The sequence below is a fragment of the Ixodes scapularis genome, unplaced genomic scaffold (genome assembly GCF_016920785.2).
Source record: "Ixodes scapularis isolate PalLabHiFi unplaced genomic scaffold, ASM1692078v2 PGA_scaffold2__306_contigs__length_199485367, whole genome shotgun sequence".
Taxonomy (NCBI): domain Eukaryota; kingdom Metazoa; phylum Arthropoda; class Arachnida; order Ixodida; family Ixodidae; genus Ixodes; species Ixodes scapularis.
The window spans coordinates 121,083,051-121,088,947 of record NW_024609857.1 but is presented as its reverse complement, the minus strand read 5'-3'; the positions used below and the strand labels follow the sequence as shown (position 1 = coordinate 121,088,947).

At 48.6% G+C, this 5,897-nt stretch overlaps 1 pseudogene; it reads left to right on the top strand.

Annotated features, from left to right (window-relative positions):
* Window positions 1-729: 729 nt before the first annotated feature.
* LOC115327932 lies at window positions 730-4,712 on the top strand (annotated as a pseudogene).
* Window positions 4,713-5,897: the final 1,185 nt, after the last annotated feature.

Sequence of the window (5,897 nt, the reverse complement as noted above, 5' to 3'; positions counted from 1 at the left end):
ATCCAACTACACATTCGTCCAGTTTGTCTTCAAAATCCTTAAATCGATTCTTAAAAAAAAACAAGAAAAAAAAAACGCATGATTAGTTGCATGAAACACTTGAAAATATTCTAGAACTGTTTCCTGGAATAAAAATGACTTTTCATTTAATTGTGCAATATTTTCATGAGCCGGCTGCAATATTAGAAGTATACAAGGTTTATGGAGATAAACAAAAACAAACGGGATCGAACTTGCGGGAGGAACACGTTGCTTCCGGTTGGATATTTTTTTTTTTTTTTTTTTTTTTGCATTTTTTAAAGACTTGCAGTGAGTGGCGTGTACTTAAAACGTCTCACCGCCGAGGACTAGCTATGATACCTCTTCGAATTTACTTATCGACTTGCCTTCCTGATTCAATGGGTGAAAACGAAGAACACTCTTTCCTCAAAACGGTGACAAATCTTCCGAAGATAAAGGCCGCCCTCCCCTCAGGAGAGTGCAGGTCCCAAACGCTTAGCCGAGGCGTCCGAGATGGACACCCCGCAGCCGTCCAAAGCGGCGAGTAAGCTCCGGTCGGATATCAATGCTGTGTCGGAGCGCATGGACGCTCTGTCAGACGAATTCACGGCATTTCAGAACCAGATGGCTGCTTGGATGCAGCAAATGATGATGGATAGACAGGTCGGGAGCCGCGAGCGTCCCCCGCGGTAGGACTCGCCACAATTCACCCTTCCACTCCTCATCATCATGGCCCCTCGCCAAAAAATTGAGATCTGGCAATGGAACTGCAGGAGCCTTCGCCGCAAACGAGGGCACCTGCAGTTTCACATTCAAAACCTCCAGAGTCCACCGGACGTAATAGCACTCCCGGAAGCAAGTGGCGCGGCGAAATTGCCGGGCTATACAGCATACTTGCCCTCAAAGTGCGCGGCAGCGGCGTTGTCGGGTACGTTCACCGCTACCCCCGTGCCACGCAACATTACAGCGATGCGACACACGATAGATAGTTGCATAGAAGACTATACTTTACTGGAGCTTGTACCTAGGAAGAAGGTAGATGCGACTCTCTTTATTCTCAACGTGTACAGTTCCCCAAAAGACAAAGGTTCCAGCTTCCCTGATCTCCTAATTAGAACTTTAAAATTGGTGACTAAATCGCAGCACCTAGCGCTGGGTGACTTCAGTTTTCATCACCCGGCTGGGGGTTATACTAGAACCAACCCCAAGGGTACCAAGCTATACAAAACCTGGGTTTTTTTAATCCTGAATAACCCACATGATTGCACACGCATCGGAAACAGCATTACTGTAGATACCTCCCCGGATCTAACGCTAGTTAGAAATATCCGACACGCTCAGTGGCCCAATACTGGATTCACGTTAGGTAGCGATCACTACATCTTATCCACTACATTTCACACCTCACCACACAAATCAACACTTGCGCAAACACGTGTTACAGATTGGGATAGGTTTACACGCTTACGAGAACAAACCGCCCCCACGGAAATCACCAACCTCGAGGAGTGGATTGGCTCCCTCAAACGTGACGTCAAGCGCGACATCAAGAACACAACGGTCGAGGTGCCGATGAAGGAGCAAGGCCAGGTCTCTGATTCAAAACTATTACACATGTGGGAAGCCCAATTTAGCTTGCTAAAGCCATGGAAGGGACAGAAACATAACAGAACTTTACGCAAACGAATGACGCAGCTTGAGCGCCAGATTGAGGCGTACATAATATAACTTCAAGATAAGCAATGGGGCCAAATCTGCGACATCTAAAAAAAAGGGGGTGTAGGCTTTACACCCCTTGTCACATATACGACACCCCAAAACTTTAGTTCGACGTACTGCGCGCTCACGTCGCACTGACTGCCCCAACTTTTGCGAGAGGGTTGATCACGGTGCGATATAACATATTAAACAGCTAAAGTACGTACTAAAGTCAACAGGAAAAAAACACACAGGTTTTGCAGTTGAGTCTAAAAGCCCCAATAACTTTTTTTGCAGTCAGTCACACTTACATTAACTATTCTAATGAGCTGTACAACTCGGCTATCAAGCCGATCGTCAAATTTGGTAGCGTCGGCGCAACGCCAGTGCGCTGTACATCCAACTGAAGTTTTGGGGTGTCGTATATGTGACAAGGGGTGTAACGTCTACACCCCCATTTTTTTAGAGTGATATGAATGGGCAGTTTGGTTGTAGAAAGACGTGGCAGCTATTTCGACATCTGCTCGACCCCATTCAGACAAAATCTACACAACGCAGCCAACTTACACGACTTATACATCAATACGAAGGTACTACAACAGAATTCCTGGCGGATGTGCAACAGCGGTACCTCAAGACAACCCAGAGACGCCCGCTGCCCGATTATCAAGGACTTCCCAACCCAGAAATGGACACAGACATTGTTGACGCCGAAGTTTGGTACGCTTTGAGTAAACTCCGCACCACCTCCGCGGCTGGGCCGGACGGAGTGACAAATAAGATCCCCAGTAACCTTGATCCCACGTCAGTCGCAGTCCTCACAGATCTCATGAACTCCTACTGGCAGAAGGGCGAGATTCCCCACGATTGGAGACACGCGCGAGTAACTTTCATTCCGAAGCTGGGCAAGAAACTCTTTGTTGAGAATCTTCGTCCCATCTCCCTTACTTCATGTATCGGCAAATTAATGGAACACGTTATTCTTAGCCGCCTGCTGGGTTACGCGGAAAATCGTGACCTGCTTTCCCCGACCATGATTCGCTTTCGCGCAAACCTCTCCACGCAGGATGTTATGCTTCAGCTAAAGGCAGACATTCTAAAGCCCGGGAATGGGGCACGTACGAGAGCCCTGTTCGGGCTAGACCTAAACAAGTCCTTCGACAATGTCTCGCACGATGCAATTCTGTCCAATTTCTCTGATATAAACCCCGGAGAGCGGGTATTTCCATACATTCGTTCTTTTCTCTCGGACAGGACCGCTGAACTCGCGGTAGGCGAGATCAAGTCGGATCCTATTCCCTTGGATGGCAGAGGCACATTGCAAGGGTCCGTCCCCTCGTCTCTCCTCTCTAACTTGTCTCTTATTAACCTCTCCCTTAAACTCGCCGCCATACCGGGGCTGCAGCACACTCTTTACGCGGACGACATTACACTGTGGGTAAGCACAGGGAATGACGCCCAAGTAGAGAATACCCTGCAGCAGGCGGTGGATATGATTGAAACCTATGCCCAAAGGACGGGCCTCTCGTGCTCGCACACAAAATCTGAGCTTTTTGTCCTTAGAGACAAACCTAGAGGAATAAATGCTAAGAATTATGTCCCTCCGCCACCCCTAAACGAGTGTGTAGGAGGCCTCCCAATTCAGGAGGTACCTACAATACGTATTTTGGGGATGTACACAAACCGCGTAAACAAAGACACATTAGACAGACTTAAAATCACTGTCAACATGTCGGTAAGAATCATCAGGCGAATAGCCAACCGCAGACGGGGTTCGGGAGAAGGACCTTTGCCGTCTAGTCCAGGCTTTCGTTCTGAGTAGAATAGTCTACTCAGTACCCTATCTCCTTCTGAACCTCACGGAAAAGAATAAAGTGGAGGGTCTAATCCGGCAGGCTTCCAAAGCCGCTCTCGGGCTTCCTCATAGTACCTCTACGGAGAGGTTGCTGGGCCTCGGGATCCAGAACACTCTCTAGGAGTTCCGTGAGGCGCACCTGGTGTCGCAGTTGGGGAGGCTCACTCGTACTAGTGCAGGCCGAGCTATCCTTTTCCGATTAAAGATATGTTGTGAACTTCCGGCCAGGGACACAAAGACACAACTCCCGAAACACATTAGGACGGCTCTCATGATAAAACTACTTCCTAAGAATATGCACCACGCGCACCACGAAAGCTGTCGCCAGGGAAGGGCTCGCGTCCTTTACGCCAAGTACGGCCAATACACCATTAGGGTGTACGTGGATGCGGCAGAACACAAGCATAAACGAGCGTTTGCACTAGCCGCGGTGAGCGAGTCCGGCAACCCGCTAGCAGCAGCGTCTATCGAGACCAACTCCTCCGAAACTGCGGAGGAGGCGGCAATAGCTTTAGCTGTAGCCAGTACTCCCGCTGACGTTATATTCAGCTACTCAAAATTGGCTGGTCGCAATTTCGCGAGGGGTCGTATTTCAGTCACGTCGCTCCGCATCCTTAAGAATGCAAACCAGCCACTTGGAGAGATCGAATTGCTTTGCGTTCCGGCTCACTCGGGTTATCCGGGGAACGAGGCGGCTCACAACGTAGCCCGAGGGTTCGTCGACAGGGCAGTGGGCTCGCCTGCTTCTTCGAATTTTACATGGGACGGCCTGATCTCATTTCACGACATTATCAACCATCTTAAACTGGAGAGGGGCGTCTACTCCCCACCAGACAAATCTTTAACCAAAGCTCAATAACCATGTGGCGTCATCTTCAGACGCCGATCGTTTCTAAACCCTTCGCTGCTAGCGCATATGTATCCTAGCCAGTATAACCCCCAGTGTAAACATTGTGGCATTCGCGCCACTTATGATCACATCCTATGGAACTGCAAGAAAGAACCGCCTCCGGCTGATTTATTACAAGTTCCTTCTCTCGAGCGGTGGGAAGCCGTGCTGGCCAGCTCAGACCCACGGACGCAAGTCCGGGTCATTGAGTGGGCCGCCCAGGTCGCCGACAGCCATGGGCTCCGGCCACCAAACATGACTCTCCAATAGCCAACTGTTTTCGACGAAATAAATGTTTTTTAATCCAGTCCCATCCGACGATATCCGGCGTATCTTCAAGACTACTGAGCCACCTGGTCCATATACGTGAGGGTGATTTAAAACCTATAAGTTCTCAAACGCGTTCAACTGCTATGTGAACGGCCGGGCATCGGCGATGGCCACCTACCTCCCCCCGGCGCCGGAGATACGCGCCCAGCTTCCCTGCAGGGGCCGCCGAGCTAGGTCTTGGCTTTAGCAGTCAATCTTTCGAAATCTTTTATTACGCTTTCTTGAGCGTGACGGAAGTATCTGCAATGCCCAATCATCTACTGTTTTGACTAACTTGCTTCGGTATTCGAGGCTTCTTTACCAGAGCACCGTTTCAGCTTGCATTTTTACGTGCCCTATAACGGCCCGGTTGACACCTATAGTTGTGCGGAGATGGCCACTCGAGGCGCCACTAACACCGTACCCTCGCATTTGTCGTATTGCGCCATCTGGTGGCAGCCCATTGAAGTAGGCAAGCACCGTTATGCTTAGCTGCGATCACCGAAGCTCGGCGGCGTAGGCGGCATCTCTCATCTCGAGATAATCGAAAAAACTTCACTTGTGACATTTGCTTCGCACCACTGCGCATCGCCAACTTCAGATCCAGGACTAAGGCATTTCTAGAGCCTATCTCTCACGCAATTGCTCACTAATAAACCAAGAGTCGTCGCGCACCCACCTAAACACAAGGGTAAACATAGAAGAACAGGAAGTATCTCTCTCCTCACGTCATGGCGGCCGGAAGTGGCGCGAACACCCTCTATGGAGTTCTCATTCTTTCCTGTACCAGTAGAATGCGCGGACACGTGTTTTGGTGATATTATTTGTTAAATGGCTTCAGAAAATACATGCGTGGTGTTAATACGAAATTGTGAAATTACGCGTGTGGTTATTGCTGATATTTAAATTTCTTACGGATACCAAAAGTTTTAGCTTTGTTTTTCTAGATGATATTCTCGAAAACCACTATATCTTGGTTTCTTATATTATGATTTTAACACTGAAAAAATGTGCTTAAATTACACAAATCAGGTTAGAAATTGCCCTCTTCATTACATTCCCATTTCCTTAACCAATGTTCCTTGGAACATATAAGAGCACAACATTCGCTTGTATCCAAGATATGTCCTTATATTTATATTTTGC